This window comes from Dermacentor silvarum, unplaced genomic scaffold (assembly GCF_013339745.2).
Source record: "Dermacentor silvarum isolate Dsil-2018 unplaced genomic scaffold, BIME_Dsil_1.4 Seq446, whole genome shotgun sequence".
In the NCBI taxonomy this organism is placed as follows: domain Eukaryota; kingdom Metazoa; phylum Arthropoda; class Arachnida; order Ixodida; family Ixodidae; genus Dermacentor; species Dermacentor silvarum.
Genome location: NW_023606245.1, coordinates 137,036 through 156,024, shown reverse-complemented (window position 1 = coordinate 156,024; position 18,989 = coordinate 137,036). Strand labels below are relative to the sequence as shown.

The 18,989-nt window shown below is 43.6% G+C and overlaps 1 pseudogene; it reads right to left on the bottom strand.

Annotated features, from left to right (window-relative positions):
- Window positions 1-232: 232 nt before the first annotated feature.
- On the bottom strand, window positions 233-18,989 carry LOC119435097 (BTB/POZ domain-containing protein 17-like; annotated as a pseudogene).

Below are 18,989 nucleotides of genomic sequence, written 5' to 3'. Positions count from 1 at the left end.
GCATAAATACCATCGGTGTGCTTAGCGAACTTGGGCCAAATGTCATGGACCTTGAAAGTATTCAAGATGACATATTCACCATTGGTCTTCAGTTAATTGAGCACACCTAGAGCAGCAGGTACACCACCCTGCTAAATGCCAGATACAGTGGCCACAACTACAAGTCCAGACAGAGAGGCCAGACATCTGAGAAAGGCACAAAGACCAACAACCCAAGCATAGCCCTGCATGCCTAGCTCTTACGGCACAGGGGTGTGATGGAGATGCGCAAACGAAGAGGTCACAGTGGGGCCCCACAAGGAAAGGTGAGGCACCACGGGGCACATCGTTGAGCTCCGCATAGGGCACCAGGTCGTCCAAATTGAGCATGCGCGACTCCTGGTGAATGTGTGCTCGCGCTGCACTACTGTGCGCACATGCTCCACACCATCCTGCATTCCACTCACCAGAATGCTCACCACCACTGTAGTGTCCTCGTTGAAACGACTTGAAGTAAGCGACAGCCGCACAGTCTTGGTTTGCGATTCTGGCCCTTCTAATGTCTCACGCAGTGCAATCAGTAGGAACCGGTGGAAAAGCACCCCCTTGGGGTACACATCAACAGTCCATTCAAGTAGCTTGTCCGCCAAGGCCCCTGACAGGCTGCCAGGTGTCATAAAGATGAGTGTGTGCACACCAAATCTAGTCCGGCAGGGGTAGTTGTCAATGCACAAAGAGGCTGACCATGTGTCCGACGTGTAAATGCGAGGCACCATCAGTTCAGGCCACTGCCGCCAAAACCCATTAGTACGTGCTCGTGTTTGGAAGTCCAGTGCTATCACCAGGCGGTCAAAGAAGATACTCTGGAAGCGCACCACCAGAGGGTGCGACAGCAGCCCATCTAGCTCATCAAGTGTCAGCATGGGGAACCGCACATGTGCCATTACCTGGCTCACCAGCTGCCCAAATGCTTCCTCGTTGCCAGGCCGGGCACACTGGGGCCATGGCTCCTGCAGGGACAGCCACCGGCGGCATAGCTGCGAGGGCCACACAAAAAATTATTCAACAAAGCTTGCAACACAAGGCTTCTGCTTTGTTAGCATACAGATAGCCATCTACATATAGGTACATGAGAACTCTGAAAATGAATGATGCAGCACAATCATCAATCACCCTATGCTGATATGTTGAAGCCTGCATTCAGCTTGCTTTTGTCTAGCGGAGGTTGTTAGATAACCAGTCAACTCTAACTAATCTGCCTATACTGGATGAGTCAACATTTATATCTGTGACAGAAACTTCAAATTTCACTACAGAGGGTGTCATCCAGCAATGGCAGATTCTTCACAGCAGATTGATTGATTGATTGATTGATTGATTGATTGATTGGTCTTAATGTCCTAAAGAACATACACATTGTAATAGCAGAAAAAGATAGACAACGAAATGCCTACGGAAGGTTCTGTCCCTTTCTTTGCTCATTCGCATCTTTTCCTGATAGCACCAGCTTTTCATTCTCTTTCTTCTTCTTTCTTTTTCTGGGGTTTTATGTGCCAAAACCAGTTCTGATTATGAGGCATGCCATAGTGGAGGGCTCCAGATTAATTTTGACCACCTGGGGTTCTTTAATGTGCACTACAACGCAAGCACACGGGCGTTTTTGCATTTCGCCTCCATCGAAATGTGGCCGCCGCGGCTGGGATTTGATCCCGCGATCTTGTGCTCTGCAGCACAACACCTTAGCTGACTGAGCCACAGCAGCAGGTTTTTCATTCTCTTTGACACAGCGGCTATCAGAAACAACATAGTGGAGAGCTCAAGGTTAATTTTGACCACCTGGAGTTCTTCAACATGCACAGAGAGCATTTCTGCATTCCACTCCCATAAAAACGTGTCCGCAGCAGCCAGAAATCAATCCTGTCACCTTGTGTTCAGCATCAGAAAGCCATAGTCACTGAACCACCACAGTGGCTTCTTCCCAGCAGATGTATTGTTGAGAGTGAAATTCTGGAGACCATAGGAGTGCCAAACTGCATCGCTGCACCCTCAGACATTAGAATTCCCATATTGGAGACTAGTATGATGCGCATGCATATCCTTTATCTGCCAGCGTACTCATTGTGCTGGTTAAACTGCACACACACAAGAATGCCTGAGAGAGCACAAGGTGCTGCTTTCACAGTCACTGTGCACATGTTGCTAGTTGCTATCGAAGAGCAGCAAAGCCTTGCATCTCCATCATGCTTTTGATTACTTTACTTTCGAGAAGGACTCACCTGCAGTATCTTTGCCTTCTTTTTTTGTCATTCTTCCTAGCAGGTAGATGAGCAACACGAGAACAAGGTGAGAGCAGGAGCCAACGTTTCGACAAGTGGAGTTGTCTTCTTCAAGGCGACATATGTCAACAAGTGGACTTGTCTTCAAGAAGTCCACTTGTTGAAACGTTGGCTCCAGCTCTCACCTTGTTTTCGTGTTGCTCATCGTCTTGAATTTCCATCTCCTGTATTCCCCGTGTTTTCCCTGGATCCCTAGCAGGTAGGTATTTTGTCTTTTAATGCATGTTTCCAGGCATGTGGCACTAGTACTGTATTTGGAATGAGCGTTACAAGCTATTGGGTTTTCCAAAAATCCGCGTATTAGCGCACAGTGAGCATGTTGCTGGCTGGTCTTACCAGTGAGGGCATTTTGAGGGAAAGTTGCAAGCAATGTAAAAGTATTGTTGTTCATGCAGACAACAGTCTAGCAAAATGTATAAAGACGCCGGCATGCGATGCAAGACATTTGCCATTCTTCGACACCATCAAGAATATGTGCACAGCGGCAACTTTTTCTTTCACCTTGTTCTTGTGCACATGTGGTTAAAGCCTCCACATGAGCTGGCTTCCAGATAAAAAGGATGCATTTGTACAGTACACTAGTCTTGAACGCAGGTGCCCCAATGTCAGAGAACACTGCCATGCAGTTTGGCCACCACTCCCGTAGTCTCTAAAATTTTGCTCTCGACAGTACGATCATTCTGCTTACCACTTCAGATTGAATGCATGTCACAAATATTATAGTGAGGTATAGAAATGAGACGATCTGCTAATTGGAGCACAGAAGATGAAATGTTAGGATTTCTGCTAAAATACCGTTTCACTGTTCCACTGTTCAGACTTCCTAAACAAGTGGTGTTCTCTGAGGGTTCTCATAACTTGCCCTTATGGTCTGTCAAAACACTACTGCTCTGTTTACAAGTATCCTTTACTATTTGTCAATTATATATCAAAACTTAGTCAAAGAGATTTTCATAAACTTCATAACAAATATCAACTATACATATTACTGCAATAATTATCTGGATAAATCTACCCACAAGAAACTTAGCCTTAAGTGATCACGAGAAGTGATCTGCGTCTACTTAAAGTTTGCATTGGCCAATGAAATCTTGATTTAAGCTGCAGATGTATCACCATCAAACTTACGGCAGATGCAATACTTAAATAAGGAATTTTATTGTCTGGTAGAAAGGGATATTGTTAAGAGGTTCTTCCTTACAATACATCAAAGACAAAAATAACGACGCAGACACTGAGCAACTGCCTCACATGAGTGTAGGTTAGGGCAAGCCAGCGATACAATGTGCAGCAGCATAGTACATGAGAGGGGAGAAAGAGGGAGAGAAAAAAAAACAAGGAGGAATTGCACATGCAAATAAATTGCTGGCACTGAAGTGAAATTTATTGAGACTATGAGTGGGTACATGTGCTTGTTATTATAAGAAACAGAACTGAGGCAGGAACAAGGGTTCAAGAAAGGTTGCAGTAAAGACACAGAAGCGTGCTGGCAAACTGGGCCGGTATTTTGTAGCGATGCCTTTCCGGTAATAATGCCTTTTCGCGCTTATCGCGCTTCGTCAGTGGTCACAGCGACGGTCCACTCGTGTTACCAACGAGATCAGCTGGCCGTGAGCGGTGGATGATAAGACTAGTATAGAATAAGTCGTAAGGCATCGCTACAAAATCATGGCCCTGTTCACGATCAGATTGTAGTTCCACTAACTTCAATGTTATTTGTGTGCACTGATCACTATTCCAACGTAGAGTAAAAGTGCCAGAAAGTGGTGTACGTCACAACTACCATAAAGAGAGTGAAAAGTTACCCAAACTTCCATTGTTAACAAGTTTGTCATGATCCTGCTAAGTGTTGTTTGCCTTTTGACATAGTAATGCATGCTGCATAAGCAGTATCTTGTACATGACACACTGTCCACAGTAAAGAAGAATCATGAAAAGAGGGGTCTTGTTATGTGATAAAACTGCCTAATAAACCAACATTAACAGAAGACAAAAAAGCAAAGGTGAATAAAAGTGACTTTCAAGCAATGTCAGAGGCAGCATTTCATAAGTTCATTAGAGCCATAATCCACATAATGTGATTGCATAATTAAGTGGATAGGTTCAAATGTCTCAAAGCAACAAAGTGGCTAAGAGAGATTCCATAGTAGTGGCTTGGGATTAATTTTGACCACCTGGGGTTCTTCACGGCACAGACAAAGCTCCGGGCATGAGCATTCTTGCATTCTGCTCAAACAAAATGGAGCTGTCACAGCGGGGATCAAAACACATTGTGCCCAGCAGCAGAATGCCACAGCCACAGAGCCACCACTGTGGGTGTATGATTGCACAGATAACAGCCTGCAGCATGAGAAGTCTACAACTAAACAATGCCACATTTCTTGCTTCCCCAAAAAAGGTGCAGTACCTAGATGAAATGAGTGTAGCTGTATATGTTCTGTGCCTCAAAATCAGCTTTCTAGACATGCTGTATACCATATTGTAAAGGTCATTAATGCATCATTCTGCCAGGACCCATCCAGGGCACTAATTTATTCACAAAATGCAAAAAAAAAAAGAATAGCTAACAACAGTATCAGCATTCAAATGAATTGCTGTAATCCACCAGTCCACCAGTGGTTCGTCAATACCTTCATATATTTGTCAAGCACAATGAAATTCAATGAAACTGTTTCATTCCATTTATATAGCAAGCATACTTATGCTATACAGTATAGACCCCTTATAACGTAACCGCTTATAGTGCAGGACATGATATAGTGCGGTCTTTTCAGACTCCCGTTGATTTCCCATAGCACTTGAGGGGATGCACGACTCTTACGCGTCTCCTGTAATCCGGCTTCACCGCGTGGCTAAGTGCCAGCGGCGGTCGTGGTGTTGCGGCGCATTGCGAGAGATGGCGCGAGTGTCACGATGCTAACGCCACCGAACGGCGGGGTGACTTGGGAGAAAAAGGTCGAAGGCGCTCTCTTTGGGTTGAGATCGGTAAGTGACGCGAACGTCCCGCGCGTGCGCCGATCCACGCTTCTCGCGTGGCTCGGAGCGGGGCACCGGTATGGACGAACACGTGAACGACTAGGCGATGGTGTCATTGCATGGGGCGACGTATTCGCTCGCTATCGGGTCGTGGTGAGTCGGACTTACTTGATTTGTCGCGCGCCCATGTGAATGTTCTATTGGTTGTAATTCGGCTAGTGTGCATTAGTGTATGAAAGGTGCAATAAATGCCCTTTTGATTGTTTGCACTACTGTGTTGTCGTTCCTTTGTCCCAAGAGCATGCGTGAGACCCCACATCTGGCTGCCCAACGTGGACCTCTTGGGCATCGGATGATAATTTTAACAGTTTTGCTCGGTTCGAGACAACCTTTGTTTCAATCGAACGTAGTCCTAGCGTGGATTTTGATCGCTAGCATCGGCGGCGTGCTTTCTTGAGAGAGGCGACAGTTGCTGTAGCGTGTTTGAACTTTTCAACATGCTAAGCCTTTTCGCGAGGTTTTGTTGAAGTACTGTACACTCGTCGGTACAAGAGCCACGTGGTCTGCATCCTGGGAGAGCGAGGCCTAGCGCCCGCGGAGAATTGGCAAGCCTGAAGCGAGTGAGTACGGAAGCCTCGTGGGTGGTCCGAATTTCTTATGTAAATAGCTTCTTCTATCTCTTTGACTTCGGAAGTCGCGGCTCAGGGAGCCGGGTGGCCGCGGGGGGTGCCGCTACGGGCTGACTGGTATTGCGGCCTGGCACCGGGCGCTCCGACACCGTCTGGGACGGGGCGCCGTCAACTCGGATGCTGTGTGCACCGAGCGGGGTAGGACCACCTCACAGAGCTAATGTCTCCTCGCGGCTGCCTGTGTGCACATTTTGGGTGGGATGTGTTTTTTTTTTTTTGGATGCCGGTTGTTGTCAAAGTAGCGACGCATTAGGCCTAAGGCTTTACAAAGCCGCCTGTCGCACGTTGAGGGACATAACCTGGTGGACCGTGGTGTTGAGGTGTCGCACATTGCTTCCCTCATTAGTCCGCCTCGCACCAATTGAAATTACTCGTTCGACTCAAGAAAGTAAGCTTTGTTCATGTGAACTTAGCATCTGAAATGCCACCCGAAATTTTGCCGTCCGAATTGAACATCGTACCACGTGGGCGATGCGTATGCAGAATTCCTTTCCCTTGCACTTTAGTGTTTGTCAAGTGCGTTGAATGTACGCAGCGTGAGCGGAGTTACCCCTGGTTTGCTGTCACCTGCACATCGTCTGCGCTGCTGCCCCGGACTGCAATCGAGCTACCCCAGGCTTTGGCCTGTGGCCAATTTCGAGCGAGGGCCGCGAAACTGCCAACGCCATCCAACGCTCGCTTCACGATAACGGCAGTAAACAAAACGTCAGGGAGCGGGCGGCGCCGGCACAGCACGGCGAAGGGCGCACGCAGAGACCGTGGAATGTGTGGGAGGAGAGCGGCAGGGAAGCGGATTTCGCCTCGGCAACTCCGCTGCTTCGGTGGCTCCCCTCGCCCTCCCTCGTAGCTCCCTCAATTTCGACTGTCACCGTGCGCGCTCGCGGCCGTGCAGGCGCCGCCGCTCCAGCCGGCCCGGCGCCAGCTCCCCGAACTTTCGTTTTCTGCCGTTATCGGGAAGCGGAGTTTACCGGCGTGGGCAGTTACGTTGGCCGGCCTGGGACAGCGCCACTGCTTCCCTCTGCGCCGTAGCCGCAGCGTGCAAGGTCAACAACTGAAAGTAGAGAAGCGTAAAGGAGAAAGAAGGGTTCATACACGTGGCTACGGTAGCGTGGCTGAGACGTCGGCACGTACACGCATGTTCCAGCGCAACGCAGAATCAGCGACCTTGCCATTTGAGAGAGGGTGAAATTTCCGCCACGTTTCTTTTTTTCTTTTTTTTTGTTTAGTTCGCGCGCGACATTGAGGGGTCTCCCCTAAGCTTTTACTCTATGGTGGTGCCGGAGCAATGCCGGTCGGAGGCGCCGCCGCGTGATTTGGTTCGAATTAACGAGATTCGACTGTAAATTGAATGCAAACGTTCTAGCCACATTCCTCGACTGTCGCATATGCGTGGCGGCTCGGTGCACATGTTTTGCATATGTGCGGGCCTTGAAAATTGTTGCTTTGGTTATAGTGCAGTACCGCTTATAGTGCGGATATTCGCGACTCCCGCGACTTACGTTATAAGCGGTTTACACTGTACTTGTATCTTTGAGACTTCATAAAAATAACAGCAAGAATAAATGAGCCAAGGACACCAGTCTTTCAAACAGCAAGCTGATCAATGGCTTGATCTGAAACCAAGTGTACTTCTATGGAGTAACGGTGGGGTATAGAAAAACTTCGTTATATCCAGGAATTCATTATATGGAGGTTCGTCATAAGCAGGTTTAACTGTACTTTCTATGGGCAGCTGACGGGGAATCGGGAAATCTTCGTTGTGGCAGAAATTTCGTTGTAGCGGCATTCGTTGTAGGGGGATTCGACTGTAACATGAGTTAAATTCATTAAATAAATAATGAAGTATGAAGATAAGCTTAGATTGCCACATTTGTACTGCATAGTCAAGCCATAAATTCATCTGTGCAAGTAGACACAAAACTATGTCCCATGTAGGTCCAATTAGCCGTCATCAAAATTGGATCTTGGTTTTTGTTGTGGTTGGCGCATCATAGCCTGAGTTGCTTTTGCGCTATAAAACGCTACATAACGAACTAAAACTGGTTCTGCACTCCTTGTTAAATTTCCACTCTGGCTCACTGAACACGTAAATGTCGACGCTAATGCAAATACACTTTCTCAGTAGCTGTTGCTTTAGAGTACAAGTAGATTTCAACTATGACACCATGAGATGCAACACTGCCCTACTCCAACTATTGCAATTTACATCTCTCTATGCCTAATGTTTTAAATAGAAAAAAAAAATCACTGATGATTGCACTAAGTGAACTAAATGACTTGAAATGGGCTGAGGAACAACGCTGCTTTCTAGCAAGCAAAGGACACTAGCCATGGCCTGGACACACAGAACTCATTATTGGCAGTAATGGTACTATAATTACCCAGGTGAGAAGAGTTCAGGTTCACAATTTTAAAGAGTTTTGTACATTGTTGTCTAAATTATTTTTCTGTGTTATACGTCAGTAGGTACGACAAGGAAAGGGCCACAAGGCTTTCTTTTTCAATATTGAAACTGCCTAACCGACATGTACCCACACATCAAGTACTATCACACTCAGTATGAGCTACAATGCGAAAGCGCGTGGCAAAGCGGTCGTGCGTTGTAGCTCATAGTGAGCACGATGGTACATTCATCCGGATTATGTTTAATGAACAAGTCAACATTTTCCAACCATGTACAAGATGCCAACGATTTCCTGTTGGTCACATCCATGCAGCATGCACCAGATTTGTATATAACTTATCTAGGGCACCTAGGAGAATTCAAATGTATCGCCTATCGTCCTGATATGCATGCTACAAAGCTTCAAAACAAGCACTTACTTGAACAGCTGAAATTCACTGGCGATGACTAAATCTGATCTACGCAGAAATGAGGTCAGGACATCCAGCTCAATGTTTCCAAAGTCTTCTGTGTTGGCTACAAGCTCAAAATTCCAGGCAATAAAGTTGCTAAATGCTTTGTGCACTGCAGTAGAGCCACAGTTTAGAGTGTACCGGTACCAGGAGACCTAAGAAACAAAGAAGAAAGATTAATATCAACTGCCAGTATATGTCCTCACGGCCCAAAGTTGTAAACATGGTTGCATTAAGCGTAAAAACAAAAGCAGTTTAGCGGAATCACCCTTAGAGCCACAAAACTCTTAAGTTAAGGATGATATACCAGACACTGACAACACAGAAATGGCCAAGAAAAAAAAAAAAGACGTCAGCATCATGCTCACATTCAGTACTGCTCAGTGTATAAAAGTCGCTATGTCATGCACAAATGAGTACTTTTGCATCCCACTTCACAAAAACAAGTTCAAGTCGGCTAACTGTCATGCATTATGGACCTTTTCAGAAAGCCACGTGCGCCATTAACAGCAGCCCGCTGAAGAGCCCAGATGAAAGCTTGTCAGCTCCGCTATCATCTGCTACCACCATGTGTTTGCATGGAGGTTGTAATGGGTGTAAGCAACATCAGGCGTTTTCTTGCTGTTTTAGATCAGCAAGTGCTGTGAAAGCAGCCTGAATTTTTCTCATATGTACTCCCTGTCTTTCCCATCTCATTTATCTCTCTCTCTCTCATATGTACAAATATTCGCTCATCGTACGTCAGAGCTGGAAAATGATGTATGTCAACACTTTTTTATGTTGTTTGTTACTGGGAGTACCGTCGGCAAGGGTCTTATACAGGGACATGCGTTTTCTCTTAAAATCATAGAAAAAAGATTAATTGCTTACCAGAGCTCCGTTCTTGTTCAAATTTTGCAGAAGGATCATATTTATCGGCCGGGTTCGTTCAATGTAATACTTGTCATCGTTGCTTGCCTAGTTTGTCAAGAAAGAACTGCGAATTTGTGTTCGTCTGCACCTTTCGGATGCATCCCGCAGCAATTATTAGAAGCAAATATCAAAGGCCATTTGCTGCCCTATTGCAGACGGTGGAAGTGACATTAAAGGCACATTTCAGACTTTACTAACTGCGAAGAGTGCAGACGAAAGCAAGTTCATAGTTTTGTTCTTGACAAACCAAGCAACTAATTGTAGCAAGCTTTCAATGTCTAAATAATGTCTAAAACATGGTGGCTATGTCACTTCCGTCATCTGCAATACGGTAGAGCATGGCCTTTGAGATTCGCTTCTATTATTTCTCGGCGGTGCATCTGAGAGGTGCAGACGAAGACAAATTCGCAATTCTGTCTTGACAAACTAGGCAAGTAACAAAACCAAGTGTTACAGTGAATGATCCAGGCTGTAAAATGTGATCTCTGCAAAATTTGAGCAAGAATGGAGCTGCGGTAAGTGCCAAATCTTTTTTCCGCGATTGTATGCGTTCCATAATGGCTTATCTAAGCTCTAAGCTTCACCGCAATACGTACAATTATGTATTTTTGCGAGACTATTTAGCATGTGAAAATAAAAATAATAAGGGCAAACGGAGGCCTCAGAAAAGCACCTGAGATTATGATAAAGCATATGGCACAGGATCTCAGGTACCGTCCATGGACTGGGGCTGCCAGAGCCTGTTGGGAGGTGTTCGCGTACTAGATTGGCGGTCCACAATTCTCACTTTTCGCACAAACACACCTTGTATGCTTCCATACATTACACAACGGTTAGGCGGTGAAGCTATATAAGCCCCCTGCCGCGACATTTCCTTTTTTAAGCTTTGGTGTTGTTGTGGTTGCCTATCGAACATTTTGCCGGGTACACAGCATGTTCACCTGCCACCTTTCTCTTTTTCTGCGGCATGCTTAAGGCAGATTAAATAATCGTAAAATGCTTACTGAAGGTTCCGCAATATGCCCACTAGCAGCTCTCAACCGACAACCATAAAAGATACACCAAACTTGGAAAGAAATGAAGAATTTGCACTGTGCCTTCACATTCGCAATGACGGCAGCTGCCCAGCACACCCTCTCTGCAAAAGACGCCACCAGGGGAAAGCATGACGCTGCATGTTTCTGAAAAGGTCCATTGATGAGATATAGAGTACCTGACCTCTCCTTCGAGGTCTTGCGCTATCTACAATGAGATTCTCTTTAATGTTCTCTGCAAACTTATCATAAAAAAACTCCATGACAATAATTATACTACATTTTCTGAACTACGGATAGCGTTTTGAAATACTAGCAATAGCCTAGAGTAACTCAGGTTATTTTTTTATTTTCACCATAACTAATTATTTAATTACAATTATTATCCAATTATCCAGCTTTTTAATTATTGGCTTAAGAATGCAAGTGTGATGCACAAAGCTGTAGAGTGGCTTCAAAAACCATTTAATAAATTGTTTCCTACATGATATGTCTCACGTAGTTCTTTTTTCCGCGTACCAAGGAAAGCCCATGAAATACGAAAAAACCATGTGATGGGATGCTTGCACGACGGTTATTGTGCTGCGCTCAAGCATGCAATGGGTGAACAAGCACGGCCGCAGTCTGACTGTAAAAATTAGCTCTCCCTCTCGTTTGGATGAGTTCATCCGACGTAGAAACTTATCAGGTCATTTTTATCCAATGGGCAAATGATTGTAGTAGTAATAACCTTCCATCGTTCTCACGCGCGCAACCCTTTCCTTCCTTGAAATAGAATAAAAAGCTGCTGCCTTCTCTTTTGCAGTGTTGGACGCTTTATCATTTCTGCAGTGCTCGGCCAGTAGCATGCATTTGCGCTGTTATGTGACAAGAGCCGGAGGCCCAGATGCCTACAACTGGCGTAACGCTCTGTCACTTTCCCGTGGCCACAGCCGAGCTGCGGCCGTGCTTGTTCACCCATTGCACACTTGAGTGCAGCACAATAGCAGTTGCACAAGGGCCCCATCACGTGTTCTTTTTTTTAGTATCTCGAGGGCTTTCTTTGGCAGACGGAAAAAGGAACTACGCAAGACACATTGTGTAGAAAACAATTTGTTAAGTGGTTTCTGAAGGTGCTCTACAACAATGAGTATCACACTTCCGGTCTTAAGACATTAATTAATAAGTTGGGTAATAAATGTCATTAGGTATTAGTTATAATATTAGTTATAGCAAAAATACAAAATAGTCTAATTACTCTAGGCATTTGCAAACACTATACGTTCAGTTCAATTCATGTCCAAAGTGCCCCTCATTTTTGAAGTCTTAGCTCAAGTTACATGGGTCAACCTGTATACTGCCCGTTGCCGGCCAGATAGAAACCTTTATTTAAAGATAAGTGGGACAAGTAACACCCATCGTGGTAAGTTTGTTCAATAAAATGCCATGAATTAATAAATGAAATGCTGCACTGCTGTACTTGCAGTGTGCCTTATACTACGGAAGTGCACAACACAAGACAAAAAAATGATGCAGTAATAATTTTAACTGCTGCATGTAACTCTCACCAGTTGGTTGTGGTAGGCAGCAGAAACAATGTGGTGAGCCATGTAGCTGATGCAGAGTCGCATGAGGTCCTTGACATTATACTTGTCGGCTAGGGCCACTAATGGCAGCACACGCAAGTGGTCAACACGCATGCGGCCAGTGTACAGATAGCCAAGGAAGTCACCAAAAACAGTTTCACAAAGGGGCTCCTCCTTCAGCTCAATGTGTGATGTCCTGCTGGAGCTCCACTTGGGGTCCATCAGCATCACCTAGTACAAGGACAGCATGTTGTATACACAGAGATCCTTGGCCAAGCAACTGAAGCTGATGTAGTAGCTACCTGCGGCCCTTGACTAGACACAAATACACCTGTAAGCTAGCAGCTAACGAAAAAAGGCTACTATTGCTCAAGAGCCAGCTGAACATCAGACAGGACATTGGCTGGTGCAGTAAATGATGACCAGCTCACTTTTATGCTGCCGTAGTTTACACGAGAGTTTCACTCTAACACTCTTATGTCACCATAGTTAGCATGACAGTCTCACTTTATTGGCATGTGCACTCTGTATTTCACAATGTTTGTAAAGCCAATACACCTCTTCTACACAACACACTGACCAGATATGAATATCAGTGAACCTTGATGCTACTTTTGCATAATCAAAGTTATATTTAATGAGCACATAGCCATACTCAGGTTTAATATATATGTACTAAAACAAACAGGGTTTCTGTGGAGTGCATCTTCACTGCGACCAAAATTAGAAAAATAAGAAAATTAGTGCAAGTAGAACACTGTAGATGGCACAGCAGTTTAGGACACAACAATCTATATGCCAAGCAAAGCACTTTGTGCCACTAGTATTAACAATAGCAAAAAATATCTATTTTTAAATGCCAAGGCAAAACACAATAAAGAGAAATGATTTTTGGAGCATACATAGCTCACGGAATTTCCATTTAGCATGAAATTTTCATTGGGCTATGTCAGAACTTTTATAGTTGTAGCAGCCGAAGTGTAATTAATTTTTGCTCTGCAATTTGTGCTATACAAGCATTCTACAGGATACATATAGGATATTGACAGAGCAAACAGTATTTATAATTATAACCATATTTACACATACATAACAGCATATTCTTATGTGAAATTACGTGCTACTGAAAGACCATGTTACATTTAAACCATACTCCAAGCATATATTCTTTCTATATATTCAAATATTCTTTCTTTCCACACACCATAACAGATTGGAACAACATACCTTTTTCACAGTTATAAAATGCTGATTTTTTAGAACATATAAGTTGTTGACATCACTGGCATTAATGTACTGCGAACTTATACCTACACTTATCTGTTTTCTTGGGTTCAGTTATCGTGTGTTGTCAGCTGCAGCAACAGCCTTGTAAAATGTTTTTTTTTTTGTGTGTGTATCTGCGTGTGTGACACGCTTTTGGCAATTTGGTTGTGTTACAAGTGCGTAAACAACTTTATATATCATTGTGTTGCTATGCTTTATTGCCCTGCACTTGATGCTGCTATTTACTAATATTTATACGGTTCGTGCCTTTTTCCTTTTCATTTTTCTGCTTTTACAATTATTAGTCCTCTTTGTTGCTATGTATATGATCTTGTTATATACAATATTTGTACGCGTTGCTTGGATATATTTTTATGTACTTTTGCCCCTCCTGCTTGGGCCCTATTTCGGGCCTGCAGTATTCTGTAAAAAAAAAAAAAAAAAAAATAATAATAATAATAATGTGAATTTTTTTCCACCCGATTATGTACTTCAAAATTCAACAAGCTCAACCACCACACAACTGAGCGTTGCGGGAAAGCCAGCCTCTCCATGTCTTGGGATGAATACAAATGCCAATGAGAGGAAGGTGAAGTGAATCAGCGAGGAAGCTAGAGAGACAAAAAAGAGAAAGGGGCAACAGTGCACTTGGTACAACCAAATCTTTTGATATGCTCAACTGAAAAGGTTTACCCGGGAACGTTATGTTCAACTAGAGCCTTTCTACAGCACTTCCAGAGAGGCACATTGATAGAGGAACTTGTAACAAACACAATAGTAGCACAGTGCCTTCCACTGCATCATTTTCTGAATTCTGGCGACCGAACAACGGTGGTTACATTATTGAGCACAATCAGCCTATTTCCTAGCTCATAACTTGTGTTCGCAGTAAAATCACCTGAAGGCTAGTTTAGAAGAGCTATGAATTGGGCTAGTTGGTGTGCATTCATTTTTCTTGCGCTTCTGAAATCATTTACACAAGGAATGCATACACACACAGAACACACCGATAGAGTAATAACAACCACAAACATGAGAATGCAATCTGAGACTATCTGCTATAACCATAGTTAATGCAGTTGCAATGCTGCGTTGTGTGCTTTAAATACTGTGGCATGATCTGACAATAAACCAGTTGGTAGTTTGCACTCCCCTGTGTCACTTCGTGTCACTTCATATCCAGTGTTCGTTTCGTCCCTGTTGCATCCTACAGTACTTAGCGCAAGAAAGATGAAGGTTGGTTACCACACAAAAAATGGGTACTAGAGTAACATTGTCTAAATTGTCTTTTGTGACGATCAGTGACCACTGTCATGTGAAATTCAATTATGAACTAGCTTCCCAGCCACTGGCATACTGTGAAACACTCTGCCACCCTGCTTTGCGTTCATGCACCTGTGGCCATTGGCATAGCAATTATCCCTGCCTTCCCCTTCTGTCTCTCTCTCCATACCTTTTTTTGTGTAAAATTATGCTAAGGATTAAATAAAGCATTTACAAAACTATGAACGCTGCATAAAAATGAGCAGACATTCCTGGAGCACCGAGCACTGTGGCATTAATGTGTAGTGCAGCCATGCATCACTGTAATGGATCATGCATCACACTATGCTAAAACACCTCATTTTAGGCAGATATCTGCGACTGCATAATGCATTTCTTCACTCATGTTACAATTTTCTGATTTGTCAACGTCCATTTCAACATTATAATCATGTAAACACAGTAACTTCACTGTAACGAAGTTTCACTCAATGTATTATTGGGTGTGTAATACATGAGATTCAATATACAAGTGACAAAGCTGATGGCTGTCTTATGTGTTGAGAGCTAAGGGAGGAGTACTTTGCAAAAAAAATAAATACAATGAACAGATCATGGCAGCAAAGTGGCTCGAAAGGCAAGGCACAACAGTTTAGGTGGAGCACTAATGGTGTTGAATGGTGCACTGCCAACGCCAATGTAGTGTGCGCACATAAAGAAGAAGGTGGAAGAGGAAAACACGCTATGCATTTGAGTCTTAAGAAAGCCAGTCGCCTCCACTGCAGTCTTTGTGCCACAAGTTCCCTCACCAGCACAAGTTCCCTTCCCTCACCAGCACTAGCATCTCGCTTTCTCTCCTCACTCACTCTCTCACTCTCCACACAACACACCACACACACACACACACACACACACACACACACACACACACACACACACACACACATTTATTTATGTGAATAAGCTATATGCAGCTCAGCATGTCAACACATCAACGTTGCAATCAAATCTTTGTCCATGAATGCTAATAAAGACTGGAACTCACCTGAAAACATCGCTGGAAGCACACAGGATCAGCCGGTGTGCAGCATACTGCTTTCCACCAACTTCCAAGGTAATATCACTGAGGAGACGCTCTGCATACAGGCCAGCAATCTTCTCCAAGACCGTTGAAGAGTTGTCAAACTGTTGCTCGTGATCAGTGGTGCACTCATCTCGGTGCGCCATTGTCACCCGCGTGCCAGTCACGCAGCTCTCCAACGTCCACGGCTATGTGCTGAATGAAAAACATAAGCCAGAGGGAGATAAGGCACCTTGCCAAAACTTCCTACTGATGGTTTATTGTTCAGCTGTTGCACTATGTGATGAGACAGAACAAACTGCTCATAAAGTGATTTTCTAAATGTTCAAAGTTCTTCCCTGTACCTTGCCATAGAAAAAGTAACCTCCTGCCAATCATACTATTTTAGAAATAGTGCTCCAAAGATTCCCTTTTTATTTTACTATGTGACAATTTCGACACATTATTAAAAGGAAGTGTAATTTCAATAACATTCATTTATGTGAACAAGGTAGTGAACAAAATTTTCACAAGAAATGCTTCACTGTGCCACATGCAATCACTATTGTGCATTTCCTTCAAGTCAAAGGAACAAATATTTTTTTACTAAACAGCTATCTAGGTCAGAAATGTTGGAATGAGAAAGACTCATCGCTACTGCATGCATGATGGCACTTGTTCATCAGACTATATAAAGCAGTCCTATCCCCTCAGGGTACTTCTGACCCAAAGTTGATATATTCTTTATCCAGCCCGTCCCGATTCCTTGCTCTTGTGCTTCTCTTATGCCAAGTTTCTGCTATGGGAAACAGCCGTTAATAAAACGAGCACCACTTTCCCTATTGCCAGCACTACAACTACATTTGGCCACACTTTTCTTTATCTCTTCCTGCTATGTCATGTATGAACAAAAACCACAATGTGACTTATACACTCAGCTTGTGCTTGGCAGGAAAAATCAAGCTTTCCAAAGCATGTAAAAGCTAAAATCATCTCTAGTAACATGCATGAAAATAATGTGAATGAGCTGAACTAGAATACAATAGGTAAAAAAAGTCAATTCACTGTTGTTGTAGATAGGACCAAATCAACACATTAAAGTACTGTCTTCGTGCAGCATTTTGTGCAATGGATGCACAGGTTCAACAGACATTTTTTTTCTCTTAACTTTCAAGTAATTATACCAAACAATTGCCAACATTCATACTCAAAAAATTATGCAGAAACTCTACTGGAGTTGTCTAAGTATGCATAAGCATTGTGCCACTTGCTCATCTCCCCGTATATGACGCAACATATGTTGTTTACTGCAATTGAGGAAGCAGTAGGATGGTTCATTAAATGTATGCTTTATTGACCTTGTAATGTGTTTTGGCTCTTGATCCAACCTGTATAAACCCTTATCAACCCTTATCGGTTGTTATCAACCTGATCGGACTGCATCCAACCCTTATATACCTTTATTGGGTGTTATCAACCTTATCAGACTTGATCCAACCCTTATCAACCCTTATCAGTTTTATCAACCTTAGCGGAATCGCTCTGACCATTATAAGTTTTTATCCCTCTTTAGCACCTTATCCATCTGCATCCAATCATTATCAACTGCGATCAGACCCATATAACCCCTCATCACTCCTTATGAACTCATTGACTGCTTACCTGTCACACGCAACACGGTACACACATCCATATGGATAAGATATATTCGCCTTCTGCAAACGTGGGTGTTAAGCCCACTGGGTAAGACACTCTGTTTCTGAGCATCCCGCGTGATGCGTCAACGACGGTTTCCCTCAGTGAGTCGACATAGAAATGCTTACGCATTTAAAATAGAATGTAACCAAAACGCTCATGCTGAAATGAAGCTGATAGGAATGTGGCAGTATACTATATGCATAATTGAGGAATTATAGACAGTGACAGGTCAAGAATACAGGAGAGGTTCTCCCACAAAACCATGCCATGCATGCTCTTTGCACTTGATGAAATGGTTTTACGGATAGCAAAGGCACAAAGAGGAGGTGCCCCAGTGCTCAGCAACAAATGCCACCATGCACCACATGTATAGCCAGTCAAGATCAGCAGTGTGGAAATGAAGTAACATATGTGCAGTAATGCTGTGGACCTTGAAAAAGTGATTAAAAAGGGACTCTAATCCTGCCTTGCATTTAAAGAGCTTGCTCACTGTATTCCTGAGAGTGTGAACATATGCTTACTGCAGCATTTAGCTGCAGCAAGCACTTAGCTTCCGAGAAAAGAACAGGACAAGATGCCAAATCAAATGTAACTGTTCATTTTGATTACTGATGCTCAATAAAAAGATATTTTACAGGAAATGCAGTAACTTTTGAAGTAAGACTGAGTTGACCAGGTGGGACCAGATGTGTTGTTTTTTACCTTTCAGGAAAAAGCAGGATAAGATGGAAAATTTGACAGTTCATCTATATCTTAAAGATTTCATTCAAGCTTCAGCTTCCTAAGGCCCCTTCACCTCACCATGTCCCATTTCTTTTTTTTTTTTTTGTTTTTTTTGCTCTCACATATAATAACAAGAAATCCGCTTAAATTATTCTTTCTTGAACATTTTAACCCTTTGACAGCCAGATTTCTTCTGAGCTGCTCCTCCCCCAGTGGCATTTACTTCTTTTTATTGCGCATTGGTTCAGCAGTCATATTATGCTACAAAGAAGCTGGTTCCTCATCACTGCTTTTGTCTGAATCAGAATTCACCAATACTTCATAAATTTTCTGATTCGTCAAAGCTTGGATGGATCTGCCATGCTAATTTGCCATGGCTGCCCTGCCGCTGTGCTCCAGCTAGTGTCAGAAGTTTACCGTATTTACTCTAACCCAGGTTGGTGTTGATTCTAAGCCAACTCTTCCGATTCGGAAGGTCAGGAAATCCTTGAATGCAAGCCGACCAAGATAATGGTAAATGACAACAGCCACAAAAAGAATATTACATTTATTACCAATGTTAAGCGCCAGCCATGTACTTGCTCCAGCTCGCGATAGGCAGCCCTGTATTGACACTGCCTGCTCAGTGCCAT